Source organism: Chelonia mydas, chromosome 5, assembly GCF_015237465.2.
Source record: "Chelonia mydas isolate rCheMyd1 chromosome 5, rCheMyd1.pri.v2, whole genome shotgun sequence".
Taxonomy (NCBI): domain Eukaryota; kingdom Metazoa; phylum Chordata; order Testudines; family Cheloniidae; genus Chelonia; species Chelonia mydas.
Window position 1 is genome coordinate 122,453,636 of NC_051245.2, and position 19,327 is coordinate 122,472,962.

A 19,327-nucleotide genomic window follows, 5' to 3' on the forward strand; every position below is an offset into this window, starting at 1 on the left:
GCCAACTCACCACTCTCCAACACCGCAGTGAAGCTAAGGATTGAGGCGATGGCAGAAGATCAGGACAACGCACTGGTGGAGCACCAGAAACACACGGATGCTTTTGCTCTTCAAGTTGATGTGAGCACCGAGGGTTGAGATGCACATTTCTTGGCTTTTATGAAATACATACAAGAGGGTGCAGTTCTTGAAGAAGATATTCTGTTCTCCTGCCTCTTCCCAAACATGAGATGGCACAAGGAATGTTTCATGTGCCACGTGCAAGACAAAAATATCCCGTGTGATCGCAGAGTGAGCTTTTGTGTAGCTGGAGTGCTGTCTATGGCAGGCCACAAACCAGGTCTGTTGCTCCATCTGCTGTGTGGACTCACTGCATGATTCACAGAGAACACCCGGCAGCTAAAGCTCTGAGTCCAGGTCTCGTCTATTGTGTACCACATGAAGACTCATCCTCTTCGCGTACAGCTGTTTGCAACAGTGTGTGAAAACCCAGGGTCTGTTCACGACCTGGTTTTGTTCCACACTGAAGCTCATTGGCTCTTGAAAGGGAAAATACTGGGATGATTTGCTGAACTGTGAGACGAGCTGGGTGGCGAGGCAAAGGATTGCACAAAGAGCGGATTCATTGATTTCCTGGGTGACCAAAGGAAGAAGTGTCGTCTTGCCTATGTCACAGGCATATCTGGGAAAGTGAATGAATAGAGCGCAGATCTCCAAGGAAAGAACACCCACATCTGTCAGCTGAGTGATCGAACCACAGGATTCACGAAGAAAATTGATTTCTGGAAGAATAATCGATTGATGACAACAAATGAATCCTTCCTGCAGCTCTGCAAGTTCCTGGCTGACAGTGAAATTATTCAGCCTCCCACGCAGGTGATGGCTGAGCATCTCCGCCACACAAAGGAAGAGTTTGCATCCTTTTACCCTGACTAGGACATGACAGAGTCTGATTGGGTGCGAAACTCCTTTCAGTGCGAGCCTGACGCCAAGAATTTGCCAGTAGCTGAAATTGAATAGCTCATCGAAATGTCCTGCGATCGATTCTTGTGAGGAACCTATGTCCAGCCTTTCCTGTTAGAGCTCTGGCTCACTGTCGAGAATGAATGGCCTGCACTCTCAACCGGCGCCTTGAAACTGACGGGGCCATTTGTGAGCGTGTATTTGTGAAAAGCTGGATTCGGTGCACTTGGGTCCATCAGTATCCATCTACCGCTGCTCTCATATCAGAGATTAGATTTTTACCCTGCCGCCGGACTTCAAGAGGCCGTGTCGCAACACGCGAGTCCATGTGCCAAGTCAAGGAGCATTAAATAATGTATTGAATGTGTAAATTCTTCAGATTTCTTGAGCAGTATGTTCCTTTGTTGCTGTCTGGGGTCACAGGAAACAGTTAGTCTCAAAATGGGATCACGCAGGCAAAAAGTTTGGGAACTCCTGTAATATCTTTAATTGGACCAACTTCTACTGGTGCAAGAGACAAGTGTTTGAGCTACATGTGAATGCTTGTCCCTTCCACCAAAAGAATTTGGTCCATTAAAAGACATTACCTCACCCACCCTGTCGCGCTCAGAGCCTGGGACCAACACGGCTACAACAACTCTGCAGACAAAAAATACCCTAGCAGGGCCTGACTCACTACTGTGTTGCCCTAACTGTAGGTAAGATCGAAGTAAAACTGGAAACATGCAGTGGTGGAATCGGACCCCTCCCCGCCAGCTCTGGCATTTGGCTTCAGTCCCTCCAGTCCTGACCCTCGGCTTGTTTCCTGGACTCTGCCCTCCTTGGACCCAGCTCTAACCACTAGGCCGAACTCTCGCTTCCATTACCAGGCCCCCACGGCCAGCGGGCTACAGTGACACACCAACTAGTGGTGATGGGGCAGCTGCATCGGCTATTTCTCCTTTCTTTTCAAATGTCTCTGTAATTCTCTCTTCCTACATGTGGTGCATGCATATGACTATAGCCTGTTTGGCTTCAGTGGTTCCATCCTAGGAACTCTATTTATTTTTGTCTTTGATTTAAATCTTTCCTTATTGGTTTTTCTTATGTGCCCTGTTACTTACAGCTTAGAAAGGGGGCTAGTACCTTTCCTCTCTCCTACAAATGATTCATTTGATCTTGCAACTTCAGATTAACATGGACCTTTCTCTCATCTGGATTCAACATTTTAGAAATGACCAAATGTTTCTCTCTCTCCTCCCCTTTTGATGATTTTCTGATTGTAGTTTGGTTGCCTGGCCTTTCGCTTCTTCTTTAATGTGGGTCACGTGATCGTATTGTAGGGCCAACAGTTTATAACGTAGGCAGCTTCTAAACCAGACCTTAGCGCTCCAAGTCCTTGCTCAGCAGCTGCCTGGCTAGCCCAGTTCTGTGTTTCACAAGGAAGTTACAACCTGGTGGACTTACTTCATTAGTGTGTGTGATTCAGCTGGTCTGTGATCTCTGCCAGGACAATTGTCCGACTGGATTTGTGTTCTTAGTGTGATTTAGCCTACTGCGAGTTTGTATCTTGGTTTTAGTTAACTGAATCTGCTTTGACCTCACCCTACTGTAAATCGGGAACAACTCCACTGAAGTCAACATAACTACACTGATGTAGCTGAGATGATCACTGGACCGCACTATACGTGGCTGATCACATGTGGGCATCTTCCCTTGCGTACGTTCCCTAACCCACCCTGCTTCACGCTGATGCAGGAATTGGAATGACATTATTGAAAGTAGGTTTCTATCTGCCCAGAGCAGGAATGAACCTGACTTGTGCAGCAGCAGGGTGTGGAGCAGTGCAGACAATCACCGCCCAGGGCAGGGAACATGCTCCGGGCTCAGGAGAGCTGGAGCTGGCCTCAGTGCTCATCTGCCCTTCTGCATGGATGCACGGTGCCCCGAAAGGGTGCAGCCTGGCCTCACGGCATTGCAGCAAGATGAGCAGGTTTCTCGACTTCTGCTCCCTTGACAATTTTCCATCCAAACTGCTTTTCAGCAGAAAACTGGCGTTTTGACCACATTACATGTTCCGTGGGAAGTGTCTGCTCGCTGCGGAAAAATGACTTTTCATCAAAAAACGGAGAGACCCTAAAACTTTTGAGATGAAAATGGACCTTTAGGGTTTCACGGGAAAAATCAAAACTTTCTATGGTGTTAAAAACCATTTTCTGACCACTCTAGCGCAAAGCAAAAGCAGCAGGCCATGCGATTAAAAGTAAAGGGCCCCTGCAGCAGAGACTCATTGAGCTGCCCACTGATGTTCAGGTTTATTTTCTGAGATCTTTCTTGTGTAACCCACCTGTGAAATCTGTGGCCAGCTTTCTTGCATGTGGCTGAGGGCCAGATGCTCTGCTGCTGTAAATCAGCATCACTTCAATGGAGTAACACCAATTTATACCAGGAGAGGATCCGGCCCTAATTGTTTACCAGGGCCAGGCAAAGAATGTGAATCCCAAACAATCTTAATAGGGCAGCTCTTATGTATTTAGAGCTCCCTCTTCTGGCTTTTTGTCAGCAAGCTTCTCTGTTGTTCTGCTGAAAGGAACTCAGACGCTTTTTAAGATTTAGGGCATGTCTGCACTGGAGCTGGAGGGGTCAACTCCAGCTCGGGGAACCAGACCTGTGTTTGCTTTGATTTCGCTAGTCGCTAAAAATAGCATAGCACAGGGGCCGGATGGATGAACAATTCTGTCTGACGCATGAGGTCTGGCTAGCCCCTTCTGCTGCCTGCATTGCTGTGGCTACCCTGCTATTTATAATGCACCAGCTCCATCAAAGATAGCATGAGTATGTCGATCCAAGTTGGAAATGTCACCTCCAGTGTAGACGTACCTGGAGACTAACTAGGCTCAGTTGCACCTGTTGCTCCTAGATGTGGAAGCTAGGATACAACTCCACAATTTTCATGCTATTAAAAGCGAGCTCTCATTAGAGGCCCTGTAACGGCGTGAGACTCACCCCATGCAGCGCCTCCTGCTGGTTGTCCAGGGAATTAGCGTTTCCAGCCTCAGAGCGCCCTCTGCAGGCCGGTGTCTTGCGGCTTCTTCAGGCCCCTGTGTCCCTCCCAGACCCCGGTGCCCCTTTCACTTGAGTGCTGCCCCCTGGCAGTACCCCCACTGTCTGGGTCTCCCCTCCCAGGGGAACCCTCACTCACTATCCCCACCTCGCCTCAGTCTTTGACTACTGCCAGTCACCATTTAGCCCCTGCACACTGGGGCAGACTGCAGTGTACAAGCCACTCATCACAGGCAAGGGGGGTTTGGACCTGCTGCCTCTGCCTAGCCTTGGGCTGTCCCCTGCAACCCCAGTACCTATTCGGCCTTACACTAGGCTGTGGCCTGGGGGGTTTCCAGGCCAGAGCTCCCCAGCTCCCTTGGCCTTCCCCCAGCCCTGCTCCACTCCAGGTACCTTCTCAAGCTCCCCAGCAGCCAGGCCCATCTCCCTCCACAGCTAGAGGAGACTCTGTCTGCTCCTGGCCCACTGCCCTCTTATTTTACAGATAGGGAAACCGAGGCACGGGGGAGGAAGTGACATGGCACGTCAGTGTTGGGGCCAGGAACAGAACCCGGGGATCCTGACTCCCAGACCCACGCTGTGGCCACTGGACTGTGTGAGGCTGTCTTTAAAAATAGCCTTTGTTTAAAAAACAATCCATGAGTTAACTCAACTACAGGATATGGGCTTGATGAAGAATTCAAAATGAGGTTGCCTAGCCTGTGCTATAGAGAAGGTCAGACACCAGTAGATGATCATAATGGTCCCTTTTGGCCTTGGGATCTATGAACTAGCCCCAACTGTTGTAATTTATAGCTCAATCTCTGACAGTGGGTAAAGATCAAACAAATGTATGCTTTCCAAAAGGAATAAATATCCATGTCACTTGGCTAAGTGCTGTTTGCTGTGTAAAGCGCCAGATACAAAAAAACAAGCATTCCTAGTTTTAATGCATTTTCAATATAAATGTAACGGTGTGGGCTGTGTCACCGCCCGCAGTACCATGACCAAAGTAGATGGAACAAATGCAGCAGAAGAAAATAAGCCATGGTTAACAATGGAGCATTTAAAGAAAGGAGAGAAAGGAAGGCAGATGGCATGAATATTAGTGCATGAAAATGACTAACACTCTGAGAATTTCCCAGTGTACTTCTCACTTGTTTTGCCTTGCTTCTATAATTAATTTATGGAAAGCGCCTAAATTGGGAATAAACACAATCTCACAAATCCCTTCTAATCTCTGCCTGTATTTTGGAAATGATACCCTCAAGGTATAGTTTCTTACCATGATTAAACTGTTTTCTTTTTAAAGCATTAACACGGTCTGATTTATTTATTTTACACAATAGCACAAAGCGTCGGTGGTCAGGGCTGAGCTCAGCACTGGTTCAGAAGCAAGCTATTGTTATCAGTTGCCGTGTACTGCTGTATCGGGCAAGATTTTTGTCTCGGATGCACATACCTGTTCGCAAAATGTGACGCCGTGAGCTAAGCCACACAACGTGACGGCACAGACAGTTAGAGGGTGGCGTGTATTTGGACACTGCTTCGTTTTTTAAAAAACATATTTTTTCATCAGGTCGTTTCCTCCAATCGAAAATAAAAGCAGAGGTGCTCCCGAGCGTTAAGGTATCGGAACCCTCTCCTTTCGTCAGGAAAAGGATGGGGGCAGCTGTACGGCAGGAACAAAGGGAGCTCTGCATTTGCTCCCATCCCGTGTTAGCAATATGGAGACACATGTACAGCAAGCTGCTCCGTGGCGTTTGGAACACTAGAACCAGCCTGGAAAAACCTGGGCTTAGCCCTGTATTTGTCTGTGACATGTGCATTGGGGAGAGTTTATCTGATTGCTTCAGCTGATGCCTGCTGGGACACTTGCTGCTGACACAGACCATATGTTCCCCCCATGGAGGGGAAATGCATGGAGGGGGCAGATAACCACAAAAGGGCCTGATCCAAAGCCCACTGGGCGTCTTTCCATTGGCCTCAATGGGCTTTGGATCAGGCCTCAAAATGGCGCAGTATGTTGCCACGCAGCTTGCCACCCATTCCCCAGGGAAATGAAGCTGGAGCAATCCACTAGGAAGAGCTCTATGGATCCTTCTTTGGGAAGATGCACAGCACAAGGGACCTTCATACGTACTACCTGGCTTGGCAGCAGCCCTGCTGAGAAGGATCTGGGAGTTGTGGTGGATCACAACCACAACACGAGTCAGCAATGGGATGTTGTTGCAACCAAAGCAAATGCAATGTTAGGTTGTATTAACAGAGGCATAGCATGCAAGTCACAGAGGTGAGAGTACCACTCTACTCGACACTGGGTAGACCTCAGCCACAGGAGCATATGACCCGGACCCACCGGGAGGTCTGTGAAGGAAGAGCAATCAGCAAGAAGCAGCACTGGGCAAGGATGGATTTTTCTATAAAACTGCTCAGATCGTCTCTAGCTCAAACAGGAATTAATGTAGGGAAGTTCTATGGCCTTGGTTATGGAGGAGGTCAGACTCACTTGGTGATCACAATGGTCCCGTCTAGCTTTATTATCCGTGAAGCTATTCCTTGTGACTGAAAGGCAGGGCTTGGGGCTGGATCCTACAGTAGGAGCAAGAGAGCAGCCATAAAGAAACTGGATTTTTATTATACCTCGTGTCACAGTGCAAAGTGGAAATCAAGTTGGGAGTTTGTGGATGACACATGCCATCCCTATGTTTTATCCTTTGTAGATCATGCATGCATAACAGAAAGCTTTGCCTTGTTTCCTTCCATGGCATCTTCTTGTAATGTCTGTGGGAGAAATATCACAGCAGTGAACGCACGCCCTCTCTCTCCCCTCGGATAGACAGGGACAGAGCTACTTGTGCCATCCGCAGGGTATACCGGCTAGATAGCTGGGCTGTTGTTCAGACGAATGCTTTCCATTTTGCTGGCAGATTGCTTGTATTTTATGAAGTTCAAGAGTGAGTCGGGGGCTCACAGTGTTTTGCAGGGAGAGGATGTTACTTTCCCCATGTCTAGCCAGCCCTCTGTTTGCAATGTCATCGTGCGGAAATGACCAGAAGAAACCCTCTCGCTCATATTTTAGGAATTAACTGAAATCATGGCTGTCCTGACACAAATAGCCACATCAGCCATAAACACCGAGAGGTCAATAAAACGGATGACAAGCTTGTGCTGGCAACTTTTGGGGGCCTATGATTTGCCCCAGCAGAATCCATGGTTCATAATTCGTATTTACAGTAGGAATTGCTTTTAAAATGGTAATTTTCACTTATGGGTGATCTCATGAGTGAGAGGGAACCTTGTGTTCCCTGGTGTCACAGACAAACGTTTAGGCTGATTTCGATCTCAGTGGGAATGGAGTAGAAGCTCCTTCCGGAGCCACAGTGCCGCCAATGACCTGCCAAGACACTGAGTCTCTAGCCCAGTCAGCTCCATTCATGTTAGTGGAGCACTGGGAATCTCAGTCCTGGGAATCTGGGCGCCCCAGTCCCATTTGATTTGAATAGTAACTGGGGCCCAGAGCCTCAAAAGTATGTAGGTGCCAAACTCCCATTGCAATCGAAGTGTCCAAAGGCCTTACATAGCTTTGAAAATCTCAGCCTAAACTTCTGTTTCCTTCAGGTTTTTATATCACTCTCCAGACTGGGGGGAGGGATAGCTTGGTGGTTTGAGCATTGGCTTGCTAAACCCAGGGTTGTGAGTTCAATCCTTGAGGGGGCCATTTAGGGATCTGGGGCAAAAACTGGGGTTTGGTCCTGCTCACAGGGGGTTGGACTAGATGACCTCCTGAGGTCCCTTCCAACCCTACGATTTCTATGAACATTGACTAAGCTTTAGGTAACTGACTGCTAGGCCTGCAAGGGTTGAAACCATACCTCTTTTTTGCTAGCAGTCTTCATGAGGGTGTCTTGACTGCTCTATGCAGGACGGCTTATTTCTGAGAGCTTTGTGATAACATGCTATGGACTATGTCAGGCGGTTCAGCTATAGTGCAGGCAAGTGCTAGGGTTCAGACTCAGTCAGCTGATTCTGAGGACAGCCAAGGCCAAGGTGAGGGGATCCCAGGGCAGCGCACACAGGCCTCTTGTGTTTAAAGGGAACGTAAAGAAGCAGCTTCAAATTCTGCAGCTGATCTTCATTTCTCTCAGTCCCGCCATTCAAGTTCTATGGAGTTCCACCGTAACCCTAGTAAAAAGGACAATCAGGTTCCTGGGCTGGCAATATTTTAATTCTCTCCCACGTGAGACTAGATTGCAGAAACAAACATATTGACTTCACCTGGGGGACACATTGTGGTCCTGCAAAGGCGGAGATAGACACAGCCAGCCCCATGAAAGAACATTCTGATGCAGCTGAGCCCTGAATTCCATGACCCAGCATAGCTGAAGAAAGTCATATTTATTTTGTATATTCAGACTAATTATTTTGATATTGATGGCTGTGTTGTGGGCAATTACTGATTACTTCACGTTCCACCAGATGATATATTTTGTTTATTGCATTATATTGTAGATAAATAAAAAGTTCCAGACCACATACTAGCTTTTAATAAGCCTGTCCTAGAGTACTTCTGAGGCACCTAGCTATAGAATCATAGACAGGCAGGGCTGGAAGGGACCTCAGGAGGTCACCCCCTCACATGCTGTGGCAGGATTAAGAATACCTAGGCCATCCCTGACAAGTCTTTGTCCAACCTGTGTTTAAAAATCACCAGCAATGGGGATTCCACAACTGCCCTGGGTAACCTCTTTCAGTTCTTCACTGTCCTTGTAGCTAGAAAGTTTTACTTGATGTCTGACCCAAATCTCCCTTGCTGCAAACTTAGTGGATTACTTCTTGTCCTCCCATTGGTGGACAAGGGGATCAATTGATCACCATCTTCTTTATAACAACCAGTACAGTCTGTTAGCTGTGTGGCTGCTCAGAAGTCTATCAATTCTGTTTTATTGACTTTTTCTCCCTTTTCAGATTGACTCACCAGGTGTTAGATTCGTTTTTATGACAGGTTTCAGAGTAATAGCGGTGTTAGTCTGTATTTGCAAAAAGAAAAGGAGGACTTGTGGCACCTTAGAGACTAACAAATTTATTTGAGCATAAGCTTTCGTGAGCTACAGCTCACTTCATCGGATGCATACTGTGGAAAGTACAGAAGATCTTTTTATACACACAAAGCATGAAAAAATGGGTGTTTACCACTACAAAAGGTTTTCTCTCCCCCCACCCCAATCTCCTGCTGGTAATAGCTTATCTAAAGTGATCACTCTCCTTACAATGTGTATGATAATCAAGGTGGGCCATTTCCAGCACAAATCCAGGGTTTAACAAGAACGTCGGGGGGGGGGGGGGGTTAGGAAAAAACAAGGGGAAATAGGTTACCTTGCATAATGACTTAGCCACTCCCAGTCTCTATGCAAGCCTAAGTTAATTGTTGTTAATTGTTGAATTGGAATTCATTTGCAAATTGGATACAATTAACTTAGGCTTGAATAGAGACTGGGAGTGGCTAAGTCATTATGCAAGGTAAACTATTTCCCCTTGTTTTTTCCTACCCCCCCCCCCCCACGTTCTTGTTAAACCCTGGATTTGTGCTGGAAATGGCCCACCTTGATTATCATACACATTGTAAGGAGAGTGGTCACTTTAGATAAGCTATTACCAGCAGGAGAGTGGGTTTGGGGGGGGGGGGGGGGGAAGAAAACCTGGATTTGTGCTGGAAATGGCCCAACTTGATTATCATACACATTGTAAGGAGAGTGATCACTTTAGATAAGCTATTACCAGCAGGAGAGTGGGGTGTGGGGAGAGAAAACCTTTTGTAGTGGTAAACACCCATTTTTTTCATGCTTTGTGTGTATAAAAAGATCTTCTATACTTTCCACAGTATGCATTCGATGAAGTGAGCTGTAGCTCACGAAAGCTTATGCTCAAATAAATTGGTTAGTCTCTAAGGTGCCACAAGTACTCCTATTCGTTTTTATGTTGCTTGAAACGGACAACTTCCATCGTTGTTTTTTTAGAATATAACAACCAAAGTAATTAAAACACTTTTGCAGATATTCTGTTCCCTTAAGTAATAAGTGGTTTTGAATGTTTTCTCTAATTAATTACACTATTAGTTAAATATGTATTTTGTATAACATGCATATTCACCCAACTACTTACTCAAACAGTTAAATGCGTATTTAAATATGTATTATACACTTTAATGCATATTAATTATTTGGTAGCGAGAGAAAGCTCATTCTGAGCTATTCCTGTCTGGGGACTAGATATTTACGCATAAAGTATATTACTGACTTGTTAGACGATAGCTGCTTCAGATTTCTTATGGTCTATCGTGCCGTAAATCCATATTTAGTATTGTGTTGATCTGTGCACCTCCACAACAACAGTGTGACAATGTGCAGTATATTGTGTGGTATAAAAAAGAACGCACTGCCCATGTTCCACATTCATTCCTTTCAAAGGCCTTTTAATTGACAAATATACAGTCAGGGCTTAATAGCTCTATGGCCTGATCCAATGGCCATTGAAGTCAATGGGAGTAACATGTTAACACTTTTGATATTTAAACTCTTTAGGTTTCAGAGGAGAGATGTGGCAGGATGGCCTAGTGGTTAATGCACTAGACCGGGACTCCAGAGATCAGTCTTCAGCTGTGCCAGAGACTTCCTATGTGACCTAGGGCAAGTGACATCTCTCTGGCTTTGATTCAGTTAAGTAAGTGCTTAAGTGCTCTGCTGGGTCAAAAGTGCTTAATGGAGCAATTAAGGAGGATAAGGACATTACACAGAAACTAAATGATTTATTGGTACCAGACACTGCTACAGAGGAGATTGGGGCGATACTTATTGTTTCCAAGTAAAAAAAGAGGTGCTGGAATATCAACCCATTAAAACCTCCTGGCTAGAAGCTCCTGCATCCACGTGTTCTGAAGGAAACCTGAGTTACTAGCTACAACATGCCACCTCTCATTAAATCAGCAACAGTACTAATATAAGGGGACAGGAGGGGAACAAATCTTGCTCTATCTTTAAAACGCTGTGAGGAGTGGCCCTGTAAATTACAGACCAGGGAGCCTTTCTGCCGGGGCTAGTTAAGCTGACTAAAACAATTAAAAATAGAATTCTGCAACACCTCGATGAATGTGAGGTACGAATGAACCAGCCACCTTCTGCCCAGGAAAGCCCCAGCTCCCTAACTTATTCCAGGTCTTTGAGCATGCCCACAAAGTAGTTAATAAGGGGTGATATTGTTTATTTGGCCTTTCAAAAAGCTGGGGACAAAGGCTCACCTGAGGCAGTTAAAACACGAAGCGGTCTCGGGCTGAGAGGAAGTACCGTCATGGCTCAGAGCCTGTTAAGAGACAGAGAGCAAAGGGTAGAAATGAAGGGTCAGCTTTTCTGCATGGTGGTGCAGTAACGATGGGGTGTCCCAGGGCTCCAGGCTTAGTAAACAGAGTCGTGACCTGGAGAAAGGGGTGAGCTGGCGGTGGCAACATTTGGAGATGACAGATGATTTGGGGCAGTCAAGATAAGGCAGGGGTGGGCAAACTACAGCCTGGGGGCCGCATCCTGCCCTCCAGATGTTTTAGTCCTGCTGTGGAGCTCCCGCTGGGGAGTGGGGTCTGGGACTTGTCCTGCTCCGGTGCTCCAGCTGGGGAGTGGGGTGGGGGGCTTGCCCCGCTCCACACGGCTCCCAGAAGAAGCGGCATGTCCCCCCTCTGGCTCCTACATGTAGGGGCAGCCAATGGGCCCCCGCAGCGCCCATTGGCCGGGAACCGTGGCCCATGAGAGATGCAGGGGCGGTGCCTGCGGACAGGGTGGCACACAGAGCCACCTGGCCATGCCTCCGCGTAGAAGCCGGAGCGGGGACATGCCGCTCCTTCTTGGAGCTGCTTGAGGCAAGTGCCACCCAGAGCCTGCATCCCTGAACCCCTCCTGAACCCCAACTCCCTGCCCCAGCCCTGATCCCCCTCCCTCCCTCTGAACTCCTTGGTCCCAGCCTGGAGCACTCTCCTGCACCCCCACCCCTCATCTCCAGCCGGAGCCCTCACCCACCCCTGCACCCACCCCCAATTTCATGAGCAGTCATGGCCCACCATACAATTTCCATACCCAGTTGTGGCCCTCAGGCCAAAAAGTTTGCCCACCCCTGAGATAAGGACTGTGATCCTCTGAGGAACCAGACAAAACCAGGTGAATCTCCCCCCCCACCCCAGATTCTTCTCCCCATGTATTTAAACACATGGCCTGCATGCCACCGTGGCCCTTTTTCTTACCTGCATCTCCTTCTGCAGTTCACAAGGGATCCTGCTCCCAGCTGGCTGCAGCTCAGAGGAATGGGGAGGGAGTGGGTACATGTCTGATTTGATCTAGGCACCTGAGTCCTTCCTGCCAGCTTTGGTGCTTTGCATGTCAACTGCACAATGCCTTGGCTTAATGAAGGCTCCATCCCAGCCTGCCCCATCCTTGGTCTCTGCTGCTAAGTCTGAGAGATTAGGCCTCTTCACTAGCCTTTCTCCCGTGCCCCGGTCCCAGCTGCTGCCACCAGCCCCCCAGCAATGGAGTTAGAGGAGAATTTTTTCTAGCCCTTCCTCCTGCTTCTCTGCAGCTGCCAGGCCCCACAGGAGCAGGTGCAAGGAAGGAACTGTCCCTCCCTCCAGGGAACAGGTGGGGAGAGAGGGAAACGTCTGAGTGGTGTGTGCGAGATTCCCAGAGAGGTGAACCTCTCCCATCAACCAGTTTGTTTCTGTGCTTCAAGTTTCCCACTGGAGCTTGGGTTGCTAGTTTGGTTGTCATGTTAGCTGCTGGTTTGCCCTGCTCCAGAAGAGTCACCATGCCACCAAGTCCGATCAGCATGACCACTGTGGAGACCCGCTCCTTGCAGGAGATGCATGACCACGTGCTTACCATGTGATGCTAGAGGCCACTGGAGCTGCCTCTGTAACAAGGAACACAAAGCGAAAAGTCACCCAAGAAACCAGCTGAACCCTCTTGCTCTGCCTCCTTTCAAACGCCACAGGATTCATGGCCAAGAGCTTCAGAAATGAGGGCCTAAAACGAGGCTCCTAAATAGATTCCTAAATAAGTGGCCTTATTGTCAAAAAAGCTGCTCCCCCACACATTCCCTTGGAAGGTGTTGGCTGTTTAACACTCCTGTGTAAGGCTTTCTAGGAGAAGGCTGTGGTCTAGTCCTCCTTCAAGCACTCTTCTGGCCCGTGTGCTAAACACTGCTTTGAAGGCGACCGGCCCCATTCAGCTCAAGTTGCTCATTGAACATGCTGCAATCGGGAGCAGCTTAGCGCTAGCCGTATTGATTTCCTATTGAAACTTAAACTTGCAAGCAGACTGGCTAGCTGTGCGAAGTGGTTTAACAGGGCAGCTGTCGGGGGGAGGCCGTTCATTCATGCAGCCCTTTCTCCCTTGGAGGTTTACCTGGCTGGCTGGTGTGCTTAGCTGTGCTTTGTAGGGTCATAGGAGCTGCTAGAGTGGATCAGACCAGTGGTTCGAAGTCCAATGTCCTGACAGTGATCAGCACCAGTAGGAGTTTATGGAATAACCTGTCCATCAGGAAAGTTTCTTCCAATTCCCAGGTATTTAGGAGTTGATTTATGCCTTGAAGCATGAGGGTTCATATCACTTACAAATATATTTTAATTTAATACAACTGTGGATGGTTCTTATTCATATAAGGGTCTAATTCTCTTTTTCATTGGGGGGCAAATTGTGATTACCGACTGGCTACGAAATGTATACTCAGCTAGTCTATGCTATGAAATCCTAGTTTTGTTACCCTGTCCTGTCTCACTCCCCTCTCCATCATCCACTCGCTTTTTTCCTCTACCACTTATGTCTTGTCTTGTAGACTTTACTGGGGTAGGAACTGCCATTTGCTAAATTTTTATATAGTGTCCACCGCAATGATACCTGATAGAGGCCTTTAGGTGCTCCTGAAATAGAAGTGATTAATAAGATCCTGCTCAATTCATGCCTTCAATAACATCTTGTGGCAATGAGTTACACAGGCTTGGGGCTTTAAAAATCCACTTGCCCAGGTTCTGGAAAGCAAGGGGACCTACCCATGAGATTCCTGCCTCTATAGAAGTTGAGTGTCTTGCTCTGGGCTAGGAACAGTTCTGATGGGCTTGGCTGAATGGGGTGAAGTCTAGCTATGCCTGCTCCACATTTGAAACCAACCTAGCATTCAGTGCCAAGTATGCTTAGTAGTCATAGCTCATGCTGATGGTGAGTAATTCCTGTCATAAAAATTATTACCATAGTAATTTGTCATAGCTGAGCCTATTTAATGAGCAGGAGTCAAAGACTTAACTTGAGACCAGATTGTTACTTATTCCCCATTGAGCTTCTGTTAAGATGAGGTCTTGACTTGCCATCCTCTCTCTGGGAGCCCTGAGCCGCACTGCCAAGTCATGGCTGCATATTTGCATGCAGGAACGGCTGGTGTTTAGCTTTGTTTTTAACAATGGATCTGGCTGCAGTCTTTTTTGAAACAATGCACTTTTACTGTATAGTACCAGATTGTACATCAAAACTATTATTCCACCATCGCAGGCTTAATTATAAAAGTATAATTCAAACGACACTGGGGGTTTGCTGGAGTTAAATTTTAATGGCAAGCCAGTGCCCTTTTAATGGCATTTTAGACATTTAAATTGGGCATGATCCCTTTGGGAACAGTCACTTTATTCATGGAGATTATGTCTAATTTGAATATAAAAATACCACTCAAAAGATATGGTATAGGCTATTTCTCACTTGCAGGAGTGCCACAGGCCAATCTTCCCAACTGATTGGGCATCAGTGGATTAAAAAAAACCCCTTACTCAAGCAAAGCACACTATAGAAATCTATGTGCTCATAAATATGCCCCCAAACCTTTCAGTTTGTTCCCTCAGCATTCTGGGTATGGCATGCAAATGAGAACACCAAGCAACTTACTTCACAGTGAAGATGTCTACTCTCCAGTGTATACATCTCATGTAGCTTTGAACATTGGTAAAAGAACTAGCGAGCTGTGGGAAGTAAACAACAACGAGGAGTTGTCAGCCTTACTCTAAAAATCCCAGGCCAGTCCCTCAGCTGGTGTAGATCAAGGTTGCTCCTCTGAATGCAATGCAGCTACACCAATTCACCCCAGCTGAGAATCTAGCCCCAGGTTTTTCTGTTGCAATCCCAAACCTTACCGTTGATCATTGACAATGGACAATGTGTATAACACAAGTATATCTCCCTGTGCATCCCCTTGCTTATAGATATATGGTGCATCTATAAAATTTGTAGCAAATATCTAGGGCCTGATCTTGCAAACACCTGTGGAGTGAGTAACTTTACTCAGTGGACTACCTCCATGAAACTCATTGGGCCAACATGTGAGTAAAGTGTTTGAAGGACTGGCTCCACCTTTCCATCTCTTTAGGTTGAAGCTTTCGATTGTCTATAAATACCCTGAATTTTGGAAGTGGTACAATTCTACCAAGGGTTGTGTATTCCGTTCCTTGGTCCTGCTCCCTTTGAAGTCATTGGGAATGTTGCTACTGACTTGAACAACGCTATAAAGGATGAAATGGCTTGGGCCCCCTGGAGCCCCCTGTTGAGCTGCCATCCTACATCGAGCGCCGCCTATGAATCAATAACTGGCTGGGCGAGAGCTGCCTGGAAAGGAAACAGGCTTCTACCCATCCCCAGCCTAGTATCGAGGGCCCCTACGCACGCCTGTTGCCAGTTCTGAGCCAGACCACATGCAGATCGACACCACCAGGAGGTGCTGTACAGACCAAGAGCAGGAATACAGGCACTGCCCTGGCCTCTGCTGTACTGCGGAGAAGGTGGCCACTTTGACTCAGGTCACCCCATAAACCCAGATCCACTACGGTTACTGGAAACCACCTCGCTCAGTTCTGGTAGAACGGTTGTGGCTGGACGTAACCTGGAGAGCAATCTCCCAGAAAAATCCTCTTGCTACTCACTTGCTGCAAAGGCGGACGCCTGCCAACCACACCTACAATCCCCCCTCCAGCTCCCAGACCCCAACCACAACTGAAGTAAGCTATACCCCACTCGTTGATTGACTCTGAGGCATCCATCAACTTTATGGACTGGCCGTTGCCCAAGCCAACCACTTGCCAATCCAGAGGAAGTTTGTCCCTGAGCAGGTGGAGGCTATTGAGGTGGAGGCCCATTTCCCATGAGACAGCACCTCTCTAGGTCGTGATCTGAGACCACCAGGAGATTATGCAGTTTGACCTGATCGCTTTGCCATGCTTTTACATCATACATTAAACAGTAATAAGTCACCAGGACCAGACGGTGTTCACCGAAGAGTTCTGAAGGAACTCAAATATGAAATTGGAGAACTACTAACTCTGGTATACAACCTATCACTAAAATCAACCTTTGATGAATGAAGGATAGCTAATGTGATAACAATTTTTCAAAAAGGATCCAGAGGTGATGCTGGGAACTACAGGCCAGTAAGCCTAACTTCAGTACCAGACAAACTGGTTGAAACTATAGTAAAGAATAGGTTTATCAAACACCTAAATGATCATGATTTGTTGGGGAAGAGTCAACACAACTTTTGTAAAGGGAAATTGTGCCTCACCAATCTACTAGAATTCTTTGAGGGGGTCAATAAACATGGGGACACGGGTGACCCAGTGAATATACTGTACTTGGATTTTCAGAAAGCCTTTGATGAGGTCCCTCGTCAAAGGCTCTTAAGCAAACTAAGCTGTCCTGGGTTAGGAGGGAAGGTTCTCTCATGGATTGGTATCTGGTTAAAAGATAGGAAACAAAGGGTAGGTATAAATGGTCAGTTTTCAGAATGGAAAGAGGTAAATAGTGGTGTCCCCCAGGGGTCTGTTCTGGAACCAGTCCTATTCAACATATTCATAAATGATCTAGAAAAAGGGGTAAACAGTGAGGTGGCAAAATTTGTAGATGATACAAAACTACTCAAGATCGTTAAGTTGCAAGCAGTCTGTGAAGAGCTACAAAAGGATCTCATAAAACTGGGTGACTGGGCAACAAAATGGCGGAGGAAATTCAATGTTGATAAATGCAAAGTAATGCACATTGGAAAACATAATCCCAACTATACATATAAAATGATGGGGTCTAAATTAGCTGTTACCACTCAAGAAAGAGACCTTGGAGTCATTGTGGACAGTTCTCTGAAAACATCCACTCACTGTGCAGCGACAGTCAAAAAGGTGAACAGAATGTTGGGAATCATTAAGAAAGGGATAGATAAGAAGATAGAAAATATCATATTGCCTCTGTATAAATCCATGGTGCGCCCACATCTAGAAAGTTGCTTGCAGATGTGGTCGCCCCATCTCAAAAAAGATATATTGGAATTGGAAAAGGTTCAGAAAAGGGTAACAAAAATGATTAGGGGTATGGAATGGCTGCCGTAGGAGGAGAGATTAATAAGACTGGGACTTTTCAGCTCGGAAAACAGATGACTAAGTGGGGATATGATTGAGGTCTATAAAATCATGACTGGTGTAGAGAAAGTAGATAAGGAAGTGTGGTTTACTACTTCTCATAACACAAGAACTAGGGGTCACCAAATGAAATTAATAGGCAACAGGTTTAAAACAAATAAAAGGAAGTATTTCTTCACACAACACAAGGTCAACCTGTGGAACTCCTTGCCAGAGGATGTTGTGAAGGCCAAGACCATAACAGGGTTCAAAAAAAGAACTAGATAAGTTCATGGAGGATACATCCATTGATGGCTATTAGCCAGGATGGGCAGGGATGGTGTCCTTAGCCTCTGTTTGCCAGAAGCTGGGAATGGGCGACAGGGGATGGATCACTTGATGATTACCTGTTCTGTTCATTCCCTCTGGGGCACCTGGCATTGGCCACTGTTGGAAGAGAGGATATTGGGCTAGAGGGAACTTGGCCATTCTTTAGTTCAAACTCACATAGCCCTGATTAGGCAGGAGTGGTTAAACAGGTGTATCCTAAACAAAGGAATGTGTATTTATCTCAATTTACATATAAGTAGTAAACAGGGCCCTTGAGACAGCAAGAAGACAAGACAAATCTGCTTGTCAGCATACACAGGTATCATAAATATAAAGGGAAGGGTAAACCCCTTTAAAATCCCTCCTGGTCAGAGGAAAAATCCTCTCACCTGTAAAGGGTTAAGAAGCTAAAGGTAACCTCGCTGGCACCTGACCAAAATGACCAATGGGGAGACAAGATACTTTCAAAAGCTGGGAGGAGGGAGAAAAACAAAGGGTCTGTGTCTGTCTGTGTGATGCTTTTGCTGGGGATAGAACAGGAATGGAGTCTTAGAACTTAGTAAATAATCTAGCTAGGTATGTGTTAGATTATGATTTCTTCAAATGGCTGAGAAAATAGCTGTGCTGAATAGAATGAATATTCCTGTTTTTGTGTCTTTTTTGTAACTTAAGGTTTTGCCTAGAGGGATTCTCTATGTTTTGAATCTAATTATCCTGTAAGGTATTTACCATCCTGATTTTACAGAGGTGATTCTTTTTTTTTTTACTTCTATTAAAAGTCTTCTTGTAAGGAAACTGAATGCTTTTTCATTGTTCTAAGATCCAAGGGTTTGGGTCTGTGGTCACCTATGCAAATTGGTGAGGATTTTTACCAAACCTTCCCCAGGAAGTGGGGTGCAAGGGTTGGGAGGATTTTGGGGGGGTAAGACGTGTCCAAACTACGTTTCCCAGTAAACCCGGTTAAAGTTTGGTGGTGGCAGTGGAAATTCCAAGGGCAAAGGGTAAAATTAATTTGTACCTTGGGGAAGTTTTAACCTAAGCTGGTAAAAGTAAGCTTAGGAGGTTTTCATGCAGGTCCCCACATCTGTACCCTTGAGTTCAGAGTGGGGAAGGAGGGGAGAAGAAAGAGCATGGGCCCACCTTCACTCCCAGACTCTTCACTCTGGTTTGAATAAACTTTGCTTTGAGGGGTAATCTTCAGAACAATCCACTGAGGGGGGTTTCTCTCTCTCTTTCACCTAAGTAGATAAAGGAACGAGCCCTGGAACTTTGAGGGTGGGATGGAGAATCCTTGTTGCTGGAATTAGTGGTAAGGATTTTACCTGGGACCAAGTCTAGCTTGTTAAGTTTTAGTTACTATAAAGCCTTTCAGCTCTATTTCTCTTGTAACCATTTCTGACTCTAATGCCTTATACTTGGACTCACTTAAAATCTCTTTCTTTGTAGTTAAACTTTTTTTTATTTTCTTAATCAAAACTTATCCAGTGTTGTGGATAAACTGAGCTGTTTGGTAACTCCAATTAAAGTAGCAGACCTTTCACAGGGGCAAGGGACCTGTAATAT